General features: G+C 43.0%; 1 long non-coding RNA gene across 3 annotated transcripts in view; it reads right to left on the reverse strand.

Moving 5' to 3' along the window:
- The window catches only part of LOC148141968 (uncharacterized), a 28,018-nt gene extending 23,026 nt beyond the window's left edge, over window positions 1–4,992 (reverse strand). The window contains exon 1 of one of the 3 annotated variants that reach the window (XR_015752403.1): window positions 4,580–4,625. This is a non-coding gene — a long non-coding RNA (uncharacterized LOC148141968). Of the gene's footprint in view, window positions 1–1,951; window positions 1,972–4,579; window positions 4,626–4,941 lie in introns of those variants that run through there. The other 2 variants (XR_015752404.1, XR_015752402.1) reach the window with 2 other exon arrangements.
- Window positions 4,993–13,997: the final 9,005 nt, after the last annotated feature.

Below are 13,997 nucleotides of genomic sequence, written 5' to 3' on the forward strand. Positions count from 1 at the left end.
TTCTGCAACAGAATTACTGACTGAGCTGGCCAGATCCTGAAGGATATAGCTGCTCAACTGAGTCTGCAACGGGTGGTGAGGGAACCATCAAGAGGGAAAAACATACTTGATCTCATTGCTATGAATTGACCAGCTGCAGATACATCTGTCCATGACAGTATATCGGTAAGAGTGACCATCACACATTCCTTTTGGAGACAAAGTCTTGGCTTAAAGGTGAGAAAAACCTCCATTGTGTTGAGTGACACTATCACTGTTCTCAATGGGACAGACCTCGAAGAGATGTAGGATCTCAAACTGGGTATCTCTGTGGGACATCAACAGCAGCAGAACTGTCCTCCAGCACAATCTGTAATCTCATGGGTTTGTAAGTCCGGCTCCCATCCATCACAATGGACTGTAAAGGAGGGCATGCCATGAGCAGCACCAGGTATACCTAAAAATGAAGTGCCAACCTGGTGAAGCTACCAAACAGAACTACCTGCATATCAATCAGCATCAGCAGCAAGCAACAGAGCTAAACGATCCCATAACCAATGCTACAGATCGGAGCTCTGCAGTTCTGCCACACCCAATTGTGAATGGTGATGGACAATTAAACAACTCACGGGTGGAAACATCACAGATATCCCCACCTTTACTGATGGTCGGGCCTCACACATCCATGCACCAACTAAGACAACGGCATTTGCAGCAATCTGCAGCTAGAAGTGCAAAGTGGGATGATCCATCTCATCCTTCTCCAGTGGTTTCCAACATCACAAATGTGAGTTTTAAGCCAGTTTGATTCTGTTTGAATAACATCAAGAAATGGTTAAGTAGTGCAAAGGCTGCAGGCACTGCCAATATTCTGGCAATAATACTGATGGCTTGTGCTCCAGAACTTGCCACCCACCAAGCCAAGTACCGCTCCAGCACTGGCATCGACCGACAATGTGGAACATTGCCCGGGGATGTTCAACACAAAAACACAGGGTAATCCAACCCAGGCAATTTCCATCTGTCAGTCCACACTCGATGGAATATGTCACGAACAGGGCTACCAAGCAGCAGCTGCTCAGCAACAGCCAGCTCAGTGACACTCATTTTAGGCTCCACCAGGACCACTCAGCTCCCGATTGTGTTACTGCCCTGATTCACAACCTGACAACCAGCTGAATCCTAGAGATAAGGTGAGGGTGACAGCCCAGTCCCACTCCAAGACCACTATTTCTAGCTGATTCTACCCTTGTCTCAGCTCATATACTCTCATCCACCTTGTGTTATCTCCAGACTTCATTATCCAAACACACTCCTGGCCAGATTCCCACATTCAACCTCCCTGTAATCTCAAGAAAAACTAAATCTCTGCTGCCCAAGTACTCCCTCACACCAAAACTTGTTGATCCATCAAAAGGCTCCTATTCATAATCAACAAAATAGAGCCACAGAGATGTACAGCATGGAAACAGACCCTTCAATCCAATCCGTCCATGCCGACCTGACATCCCAACCCAATCTAGTCTCTCCTGCCAGCATCCAGCCAACATCCCTCAAGTTAAAATTCGCACCCTTGATTTAATTCCTGGATGTGATCATCCCAAGCTCGCTGCATCACACACCCTTTGAAACTTCGACAACCCATTCTGTTCGAGACTCCCAATGATTTGTTAATTCATTACATCACCTGTGTGGCTGCTTTTACAGTTGCCAAAGCAGCAAGGTCTGAAATTCTCAGCCAAAACCTCTCAGGTCTGCTTTCCTCCATTAAGACATTCCTCAAAACCTGCTTATTTGGCAATGCTTTTGGTCACCTGACCTAATATCACCATCTCTGGCCTCATGTCTAAAGTTCTTAATAATAGTTGTGTAAAAGTATAAGCATGATAATAAAAATACAAACTGTTGTTGATTTGGACATTATCTTCAGATCTTTACTGTTGCTGAATGAGTACTCTGCAATGTCTCTTACCCAACCACACTGTGGCAGCACCTTCACCACACAAACTGCAGCTGTACAAGAAAGTCAAACATCACCCTCTCCCCAGGCAACAGGGCTTTGGCATTAATCACTGGTATCTGTGGAAGGAGAAACACAGTTGATGTTTCAAGGAGTGCAAAACGGATTACAGGGAATGAAAATGGTGCAGAATGAGATAGTCAGAAATGGAAGGAAAATACACTTGCTTGTTGGAGAAAAGAATTCTTGACTGTCAAAGATTTTCCAGAAAAAAATAATAAGCAGCACATGGTCAGGGGCTGGACAGCAGTGAAAAATTAACTTACAAGAATCTCTGTAAAGTAATAGTAAAATACTAAACAGACCAAAAATACACCCATTGTTCGAGACTGAGGAAGCTAGATATTGACAAAGTGGCCATGAGGGAGCCCAGAGATGAATCAGAGCAATATTAGCTGTTATGATCCCACAGTCATAGAGATGTATAGCACCAACACAGACCCTTCGGTCTAACTCATCCATGCCAACCAGATATCCGAACCTAATCTATTCCCATTTGCAACTACTTGGCCCATATCCCTGTAAACGCTTCCTAATCATATCATGTATCTACTTAGATGCCTTTAACATGTTTTAATTGTACCAGCCTCCACCACTTCCTCTGGCAGCTCATTCCACCCACTGCATTAAAGAGTTGGCCTTTCGGCCCCTTTGAAAATTTTCCCCATTCATCCTAAAGTAATGCCCTCTACTTCTGGACGCAACCACTCCAGGAAAAACACCTTGTTCATTTACCCTATCCATGCCCCTCATTATTGTATAAACCTCCATGATATCACTGCTCAGCCTATGATAGTCCAGGAAAAACAGCCCCAGCCTTTTATGCCTCACCCTGTAGCTCAAATCCTCCAATCCTCGCAACATCCTTGTAAATCTTTTTTGAAACCTTTCAACTTTAACACCACCCTTCTGATAGGAGGCAGGCCAGAATTGCACACAATATTCCAAAACTGGCCTAATCAATGTCCTGTACAGCAACATGACCTCCCACATCCTATATGCGATGCTGTAACCAATAAAGGAAAATATACTGAACACCTCCTTCACTATCCGATCTACTTGCAACTTGACTGGCAAGGAACTATTGTTAGAAATGGGGAAAAGTGTTGTTTTTGCAGATATAGAAAAAGCATACAGAAAAATGGGTACAGCAAGAGAACTATTACTCTATAATAGTTAGGGCGGCACGGTGGCACAGTGGTTAGCACTGCTGCCTCACAGCGCCAGAGACCTGGGTTCATTCCCGACTCAGGCGACTGTGTGGAGTTTGCACATTCTCTCCGTGTCTGCGTGGGTTTCCTCCGGGTGCTCCGGTTTCCTCCCACAGTCCAAAGATGTGCAGGTTAGGTGAATTGGTCATGCTAAATTGCCCGTAGTGTTAGGTAAAGGGGTAAATGTAGGGGAATGGGTGGGTGGCGGGTCGGTGTGGACTTGTTGGGCCGAAGGGCCTGTTTCCACACTAAGTAATCTAATCTAAAAAAAAAATAAGTATTTAGGGAAGAGAATCTATAATTATGGTTCATTAAATACTAATTTTAGTGTGTAATTATTATAAGTTTCAAATAAGTTCAATGTTTACAATAAAGTTCAAATAAGTTTTATTTAAAAATTGTGTTTTCAGCAAAAAGCTGAGATAACCAAATGCTTGAGCTATACAAAATGATACAAGTCATTGAAATATGCAGAGATGGAATGTACCAGCAGAGTTAATACAAAATGTTGAACCAGATCATAATATACCTATGGATAATTTAGATAAATGTGAGGTGCTGCATTTTGGAAAAGCAGATCAGGGCAGGACTTATACACTGAATGGCAAGGCCCTGTAGAGTCTTGCGGAACAAAGAGACCTTGGACTGCAGGTTCACAGTATTAAAAACAAAATCAATAAAGTTTAGACGAGACCACCAAAACTGGAAACGAGACAATTTATTCTACGATCTTGCAAGAATCGGACTCCAATTGTACAGAACAATTGAAGTGAGGAAAAATTCAAATTACTACACCAGTTATACGTTTGAGACAAGTGAGAAGGAACATCAAGATATAGGTTTAGCCTTGTGTCAGCACTTACAGAGGGGAAAGTTGCCAACTTGGAGAGAAGGGGGCAATAAGGGTGGAGCATAGCTGGGCATTAATAGAAATCAATACGAAAGATTGGGTAGTATAGGAGTCAGTCATAGTCGGGAGAGATGACCTCACTTGTCTCAAACGTATAACTAGTGTAGTAATTTGAATTTTTCCTCACTTCAATTGTTCTGTACAATTGGAGTCCGATTCTTGCAAGATCGTAGAATAAATTGTTTCGTTTCCAGTTTTGGTGGTCTCGTCTAAACTTTATTGATTTTGTTTTTAATACTATGAACCTGCAGTGCAAGGTCTCTTTGTTCCGCAAGACTCTACAGGGCCTTGCCATTCAGTGTATAAGTCCTGCCCTGATCTGCTTTTCCAAAATGCAGCACCTCACATTTATCTAAATTAAACCCCATCTGATCAATATTCCATTGCACTCTGAGGTAACCTTCTTCCCTGTCCACAATACCTCCAATTTTGTATGACCTGCAAACTCATTTACTATACCTCCTATGTTGACATCCAAATCATTTAAATGAATGACGAAAGAAATCCAGAAATAAACACCCATCTCTCCAGGTTTGAATATGCTCTGTGCAAATCCTGCCCTATGACGTTTACCAGAGAAATGCTGCACTTTGCCCCCTACAAAGATGGCGGCTCCGCACGTGTCCAGTGAATCATTGCCCAAAATAAAGATGGCGGCGCTCACTCAGCCCTGGAGCCGTGCTGAGGCAATTCCCCGTTTACTGCAAACGCGGGACTGGGACGTTCAAATTTGTGTTTTCCGACGTGCACAATTTGGTTATAAAACCTCTCCTCTCATAGGAACACTTTTTTTCCCCCGTTTCCCTCCGTTTATTTCTTACCGTATCCTTTCGCTCCATAACTTGCCGAGCTTGTATTACAGCGACTCTGCGCCGCGCGCGCAAGGGTGATCACGTGGTTTAGTCTAGTTCCGCCCCTCATTCACTTTGATTGGTTGGAGGACCAACCGCCCCGCCAGGTCCTCCAGTTCCGCCCACCGTCCTTTCATTGGTCCGGTGCTGACATCAATCACCTAGTCCCTTTTTTGGCTCGTGCACGCGCAGTGCATCCTGCTTTAGCTGATATGTTGGGTAATGTGATGGGAGAGTTCACTGAGAGTAAGAATTGGAAAAAGTGAGGTCTGCAGATCAGAGCTGAAAAATGTGTTGCTGGAAAAGCGCAGCAGGTCAGGCAGCATCCGAGGAGCAGGAGAATCAACGTTTCGGGCATTTCCCCTCCCCCCACCTTATCTCAGTCCCAACCATTTCCCCTCCCCCCACCTTATCTCAGTCCCAACCATTTCCCCTCCCCCATCTTATCTCAGTCCCAACCCTCAGACTCAGCACTGCCTTCTTGACCTGCAATCTTCTTGCCGACCTCTCCGCCCCCATCCCCTCTCCGGCCTATCACACTCACCTTGACCTCCTTCCACCTATCGCATTCCCAATGCCCCTCCCCCAAGTCCCTCCTCCCTACCTTTTAGCTTAGCCTGCTTGGCACACCCTCCTCATTCCTGAAGAAGGGCTTTTGCCCGAAATGTCGATTCTTCTGCTCCTTGGATGCTGCTTTACCTACTGTGCTTTTCCTGCAACACATTTTTCAGCTCTGAAGGGAATAATTCCCTTTTTGTGATCTCTGAGTAGATTTCCTGTATTAATGGAGGGAATTCCCTTCCTACTCATGACCGCATAGCTGTAATTGATTAATCAGTACATAAACACCCCATTTTCACAACATCTGAGATCTTTAGCACATTGTATCACGCTCTTCTTTGGAGACAAAAAAAGCACGAAATGGGGGCTCAAGGAATCGGAGCAGGAGTAGGGCATTCATCCCCTTCAGCTTGTTCCCCCATTCTATCAGATCATGGCTGGGCCAACCCAGGCCTCAAAACTTCTTTTATACTTGATTCGCATAGTCCTTAACTGCTCAATATTTCAAAAATCTATCTGCCCTCTTAAAATAATTTGAGATAGAATCACAGATTCCCTACTCTGTGGAAACAGGCCCTTCAGTCCAACAAGCCACACTGACCCTCCAAAGAGTAACCCAACAAGACCCATTCGCCTACCACATTTAGCTTTCACAATTCCTTGGGCTAGAAAATTCTAGCAATTGACTGAGAGAAAAAAAATTCTTTACATTTTGTTTTAAAACGAATGTTCCCTTCTGTAATGTCCCCTGGTTTGAGACTTTCTCTTCCTATGTCATTGGCACCACTGTACAACCACATCCCACTGGTTATTCTCCCTTTTTGAGAAGATTCTGCTCCCTCTCGGAGACATCTTGACCCTGGCACAAGGGAGGCACCACCCCATTCTGATGTCTCACTGTCACCTGCAGAAATGGCAGTCTGTGCCCAATACCAGAGAATGCCCTATCATCATTGATCATCCGGAACCTGATATATCTCTCATTACATTGGAGAGAGTCTCAGTACCAGGAACTTGGCTGTCAGTGCGGCAGTCACTTGAGAGTCTATTACCCCCTAACTTTTCCAAACCAGTATACTTGTTTGAGATGGAGAAAGCCACAGGAGACTGCTGCATTACCTGCCTACCCCTCCTACCTTTCGTAGAGGTAAACCATCCACCTGACTGTATCGACAGTATCCTACCATTCTGAGACTGCCACCTATCATGCTCACTGACCCCCCTGTCAATTCTTAACCATCTCTAACTGCCCCACTCTGACCGATCCATGCGATCCAATGGGATTTGCAACCCCCTTTCCTGCAGACATAATCATCAGGATTATTGAAACTCTCCCTGATCGCCCACATCTGACTTGAAGGGCACATCAATCTACGAATGTCCATCTCTGCACCTTAAAATTTTACAAACCTAGGAAAAGGCACAGTCATATTGCTCTACAAAACACTAGTCCAGAATAACTTAATACCTACGTTTTAGATTTTAAAATTTAATCAAGAGACTGTAAGACACATTAAAAAGAAACCCTCATCTTATTCACGATTGTAGATTTACGAAAATAAAACAGACTATGATTTATGTATTAAGAGCTGATCCCCAGCTGTAGTAGTTCTGAGAGTGAGGTCTCTCCGAGAGCAGCTGTGAAATGTCACTATTTGTTTCTCTTTTCTCCCAGCTCCATTTCCAGAGAGGTTTATACCTTCACAGCCAGTCAGTTGGGAGAATCCACTGGGTGTTGCCTTTACTGCCCAGACCAGCATTTATTGGCCATCTTTATTTGACAAGGAGAAAAGTGGTGGCGAACTACCTTCTTGAACTGCTGCGGTCCATGTGCTGGCAGTACACCACAGTACTGTTTGGACAATAATCACCCTCCAGCCTTCACTATACTCCCTATCTGTGATTTCTCATCCAACCTCCGAACTCTCCCTATCTCTGTAATCCTCTTCAAGCCTCACATCCCTCACTATCTCTGTAAGCACCCTCCAGCCTTACAATGCTCCCTCCCTGTCTCTGTAATTCCTCCTCCAGTCTCACAATGCTCCTTATCTCTTTAAACCCCCTTCAGCTTCAGAAATTACATGTCTGTGGTGTAAGATTTTTATTTTGATTCATTTTTTGTTCTTTTATCACAAAAATGGAAAATACAAACCCAAAAATGTGTGTATTTTTCTTTGAAACAGATTTCTGTTAACTGACTATTTGGAGAGGCCGACACATGGACGGGCTCAGTAATTTACCTCAATTTGTTGACATAGAAGAACGGACATTTTTTTTGAAAAATCATTGCCAAATTGTGAGGTGATGTTCTAATGGTATTCTTGCTAGACGAATAATACAGAGACCTGTGTAATGTTGTGAGGATTAGGGTTCGAATCCCACGATGGCTGATGGTGGCATTGGTATTCAATAAAATCTGGAATTAAGAATCTAATGATGACATTGAATTCATTGTTGAATGTTAGGGGAAAAAAACATCTGATTCACTAATGTCCTTTAGAGAAGGAATCTGCCATCCTTACCTGGTCTGGCCTACATGTGACTCTAGACCCACAGCAATGTGATTGACTCTCAACTGCCCTCTGGGCAATGCATGTTGGCTGAGCCAGTGATATTTTTATTCTCTAAATGAATAAACAAAAGTATTTATTTTTAATCATGGAGGAGAGCTTTTTTTTGTACGTAATTGTGTTTTCAAATTTAAATAAAAAGGATCACCTTGGTCGGATGGCACGATAGATGGTGCAATAATCGAGGGAACTTGAGGGGCAGAGAGATCTCAGAATAATCAGGTTGTAATAGTAAGCAATTTAATTTTCCAAACTTTGATTAGGATTACCATAGTGTGAAAGGTTTGGTGGGTGGAGAATTTGTTAAATTAGTTCGAGAACATTTTCTTTATCATTGTGTAAATGTTCCTGTCAGAAAAGGAGCAAAAGATGACCTTTTCTAGGGTAACAAGACAGGACAAGTGACTGAAGCGAAAGTAGCGGAACGCTTTGTAGGGGAGAACTTGTAGATATATTTGTATAATTGAGAATCACAGGTGAGGTGCCTGATGACTGGAGAGTGGCTAATGTTATACCTTTATTACGGAGAAGCCTGGGAACTGTAGACCTGAGAGCTTGACCTCAATGGTGGGTAAGTTTTTGGTGGTGATACAGAAGGACAGGATTTATACGCATTTTGAGAGTTAAAGAATGATCAGGGATAATCAACTGGGAGAAGGTGAGGACTACCGATCCTGGAGGTCAGAATCAAGAGTGAGGTGCGGGAAAAGCACAGCTGGACAGGCAGCATTCGAGGAGCAGGAGAATCGAGCAGGAGAGCAGCAGCCCTTCATCAGGAAGCGGATGATTAGGGATAGTCAGCATAACTTTATGACAGGGTGTCTAATCAACTTGATTATTTTTTTTAAGGTAATCACCAAGAAGATCGATGTGGCCAGAGCTGTAGACATTGCTTGTTTGGATTTTAGTAAAGCCTTTGACAAGTTCTGCGTGGGAGACTAATTTGTAAAGTTCGATCACATGGGATTCAGGGAGAACTTGCCAACTAGATACAAAATTAGCTTAACAGCAGGAGACAGAGTAATAGTGGAGGGTTGTTTTTCAGACTGAAAGCTGTGACCAGCAGTGCTCCACAGGGATCGGTGCTGGGCCCACTTTTGTTTGCCAATCATCTAAATGATTTAGATGACAATATACAAAGTATGGTTTGTAAGTTTGTGGGTGACACTGAAATTGGTGTTAAAGTGGACAGTAACAAAGGTTATTTACAATTACAAAGAGATCTTGATCAATTGGGTGAATGGGCTGAGAGTGGCAGATGGAGTTTAATTTGAATGAATGCAAAGATATTAAATTTTGATAAAATAAAGTAGGGCTGGACATATACTAATTAAAAGTAGGGCCTTGAGTCGTGATATAGAAGAAAGAAACCTAGGGGTTCAGGTCTTTGAAGACTGCATCACATGTAAACAGGGTGGATAAGAAGGTGAGAAAGTCTCTAGCCTTAAAACTGGTCTTTAAACATTTTAACTAAAATGTAATGCTCAATTTTAGAGCACATTTACTGCACACTAGAAAATAGACAGGAGAGGCTGGGAGGCTCAGGAAAAGGGGGAACCCAGAAGATAAAAACATCTGTGCTCACCCAGTGTTAACAGGATTCTTTAAGGCAATTAAGAACGTTTGCTTTAACATTAGTGAATTTGTGTAAACAGGACACAAAGTGATAATATTCACGGTTGTTCTTTCATGAAATTAATGGAAGTGTTTGATTCAAAAGCCTTGGAATTGACGGTCAGGTCCTATCAATCATAACGAATCTGCATTACCCCTTGCAAGCTGGGCAGACACAGAGAAAAACATCTTTGCCATTACAAGACCCTGACTTGAGAGTTCAAAAAGACACTAGAGAGACCAATTTAGTGCTGAGGCTGCTGAAGCCAGTAGAAAATTAACTCCCAGGGCTTTTCTGTTTATGGATTGAACTTAATTGCATTTTTGAGACTTTATGATGATATTAGACAATAGACAATAGGTGCAGGAGTAGGCCATTCTACCCTTCGAGCCTGCACCGCCATTCAATATGATCATGGCTGATCATTCCTAATCAGTAGCCACTTCCTGCCTCATCTCCATAACCCGTGATTCCACTATCTTTGAGAGCTCTATCCAACTCTTTCTTAAATGAATCCAGAGAGTGGGCCTCCACTGCCCTCTGGGGCAGAGCATTCCACACAGCCACCACTCTCTGGATGAAGAAGTTTCTCCTCATCTCTGTCCTAAATGGTCTACTCCGTATTTTTAAACTGTGTCCTCTGGTTCGGCACTCACACATCAGCGGAAATATGTTTCCTGCTGCCAGAGTGTCTAATCCTTTCATAATCTCATATGTCTCAATCAGATCCCCTCTCAGTCTTCTAAACTCAAGTGTATACAAGCCCAGTCGCTTCAGTCTTTCAGTGTAAGGTAATCCCACCAGTCCAGGAATTGACCTCGTGAACCTATGCTGCACTCCCTCAATAGCCAGAATGTTTTTCCTCAAATTTGGAGACCAGAACTGCACACAGTACTCCAGGTGTGGTCTCAGCAGGGCCATGTACAGCTGCAGAAGCACCTCTTTGCTTCTATACTCAATTCCTCTTGTTATGAAGGCAAGCATGCTATTAGCCTTCTTCACTACCTGCTGTACCTGCATGCTTACCTTCATTGACTGGTGTACAAGAACACCCAGCTCTCTCTGAATTGCCCATTTACCTAAATTGATTCCATTGAGGTTGTAATCTGCCTTCCTGTTCTTGCCACCAAAGTGGATAACCATACATTTATCCACATTAAACCTGCCATGCATCTGCCCACTCACCTAACTTGTCCAGGTCACCCTGTAATCTCCTAACATCCTCATCACATTTCACTCTGCCACCCAGCTTTGTATCATCAGCAAATTTGCTAATGTTATTGCTGATACCATCTTCTATATCATTTACATATATTGTAAAAAGCTGCGGTCCCAGCACGGATCCCTGCGGTACCCCACTGGTCACTGCCTGCCATTCTGAAATTCAGCCGTTTATCACCACCCTTTGTTTCCTGTCAGCCAACTAATTTTCAACCCAATCTAGTACTTTGCCCCCAATACCATGCGCCCTAATTTTGCTCACTAACCTCTTATGTGGGACTTTATCAAAAGCTTTCTGAAAGTCTAGGTACATGACATCTACTGGATCTCCCTCGTCCATCTTCAGAGTTACATCCTCAAAAAAGTTCAAGAAGATTAGTCAAGCATGATTTCCCCTTCATAAATCCATGCTGACTCTGACCTATCCTGTTACTACTATCCAGATGTGCTGTAATTTCATCCTTTATAATAGACTCCAGCATATTTCCCACCACTGACGTCAGACTAACTGGTCTATAATTTCCTGCTTTCTCTCTCCCACCTTTCTTAAAAAGTGGTATAACATTAGCCACTCTCCAATCCTCAGGAACCGACCCCGAATCTATCGAACTCTGGCTATTACCAGTTAATAAATGCAAACTCTGTAAAAGGTAATATTGATGAAGCTTTAACTTACTTGCTGTTCATGCAGACCGCTCTACAAACATTACAGACTGCCCCGCTGTCAATTCTAACTGATCAGATCTTATGTCTTATTTGAATTTGAATCACAACCTTGAAATGAAAGCATGTTTAATTCAAAAACTAATTGATCAGTTTAAATGCAACCTTACCATAACATCTCAGCCTCAGGTACGGAATGATTCAGTGCTTTAAAAGCAGGAGTCTGCTTCCAGCTTAGAAATAATTCTAGGCCAAACATTGAAGAGATTCTGGCACAATGTGTCAGAAGCCATTTTATAGTCAAACGTTTGTCCTCCTTGCAAAGAAGCCATTTTGTATAACAATCATATTTGACATGTGAGTTGTGCAAGGTTACATCATGAACTCTCCAATTAGCTCAGACTGGTACCTCTTTATGATCGGAGTTTACCTCACTAGTAGGCACCTAACTCGGCTGGGTATGTTTTCCCACCTGATGAATGGCTTAGAACCTGTAGGAGTGATTAGTTGAGCATACATAGACCTGTCAATTAACTTCTCTTCCTTACAAATTATTGCCTTCCACAGTTATCTGTCTAATTAAGAACATGCAATATTTTTGTAAATGTTTTGTATGAAGAAAGCCACTTTGTATCAGTACAGCCGGCAGGGGCACCTGAAGAGGGTATCCTACTTTTCTTAGTTATTAGAACCTAGTTAGTTTAGATTATATGTATCAGTGTTATGTTGTAATAGAGATGCTGTTGGTAAATAGAGGGGATGACTAAAATTAAACTAATTTGTCTGTAAGAGGTTTTTATTCCAGACTTCCAAAGAGTACGATCTATGGGACGAACCAAGAGAGAGAGGCTTACAGATCTGAGTCCACATGGGATCCCCTGGGCAGTCTCAAATCTATACTTTAACAACAGTGTTTGGCATGCATGCGTTCATTGCTCAGACCTTTCAGTATAGGAGTTGAGATGTTACTTTGAGGCTGTACAGGATGTTGGTGTGGCCTCTTCTGGAATACCGTATCCAGTTCTGGTCGCCCAGTTATCGGAAGGATATTATTAAATTGGAGCGGGTTCAGATGAGATTTATCACAATGTTATCATGAATGGATGGATTGTGTTGTAAGAGAGGCTGGATAGGCTGGGATTTCTTTCACCGGAGCGTAGGAGGTTGAGGGGTGACCTTATTAGAGGTTTATAAAACCATGAAGAGTGTAGATAAGATGAATGACTGTGGGGCAGGGGGATTCATGATTCGTGTGCATACTAGTGGGCGGCACGGTAGCACAGTGATTTGCACTGCTGCCTCACAGCGCCAGAGACCCGGGTTCAATTCCACCTCAGGCGACTGACTGTGTGAAGTTTGCACATTCTCCCCGTGTCTGTGTGAGTATCCTCCGGGTGCTCCGGTTTCTTGCCCACAGTCCAAAAATGTGCAGGTCAGGTGAATTGGCCATGCTAAATTGCACGTAGTGTTAGATGTAGGGGAATGGGTCTGGGTGGGTTGCGCTTCGGCGGATTGGCGTGAACTTGTTGGGTTGAAGGGCCTGATTCCACATTAAGTAATCTAATCTAATTTTGAAAAGAGATGAGAAAAGTTGTAAAAAGACATGAGTTTTTTTTTATTTTTGCACTTGTGGATTGAACTTCCAGAAGAAGTGGTAGCTGTGAATACAATTACAATACTTAAAAGATATTTGGATAAGGACATAAATAGGAAATATTTGGAGGGATGTGGGCCAAGCAGATGCAGGTGCAAATAGTTTTGTTTGGAATTATGGTTGAATCACAAGGACTGTTTATGTGCTGTATAACTTTATAACTCTCACTCTCGCTACCTTTGTAAATTCCTCCAGCCTCGCAACTCTCCCTATCACTGTCACCTCATCCAGCCTCACAACACTCCCCATCACTGTCACCTCATCCAGCCTCACAACACTCCCCATCACTGTCACCTCATCCAGCGTCACAACTCCCCCAATCACTGTCACCTCATCCAGCCTCACAGCTCCTCCTTATTTCTACAACTCCTCTCCATTCTCCGAACCTTCACTATCTCTGCTATCACAAATATCTCTATATCTAATCACCGCCAGCCTCACAAATCTCTTTGGCATGTGCTTTTCTCTAATTCCAGCCTCGAGGACAGGCCATTTTTATTTCAGATTCCTGCACCCCGAGCTGCAAAGTTTCCTCAAAAATCTCTCTGGCTCATTTTCCTCCCATAAACATTAACCAATCATGTATCATCTAATATCACCTATTCTGACCTTATTTCAAATATGGCTTATCATATTCCTATATTAGGTGTCTCAGAGGCCTCAAGGAGAGAAAAAGGCTCTGTGGTCCATCAGGTCTGTGCTGTAAAGAAATCTACCAGCTAACTATTCCACTCCCATTTTC

This window comes from Chiloscyllium plagiosum, unplaced genomic scaffold, assembly GCF_037043375.1.
Source record: "Chiloscyllium plagiosum isolate Xiang-an unplaced genomic scaffold, Cpla_swu_hap1 HiC_scaffold_31, whole genome shotgun sequence".
Lineage (NCBI taxonomy): Eukaryota > Metazoa > Chordata > Chondrichthyes > Orectolobiformes > Hemiscylliidae > Chiloscyllium > Chiloscyllium plagiosum.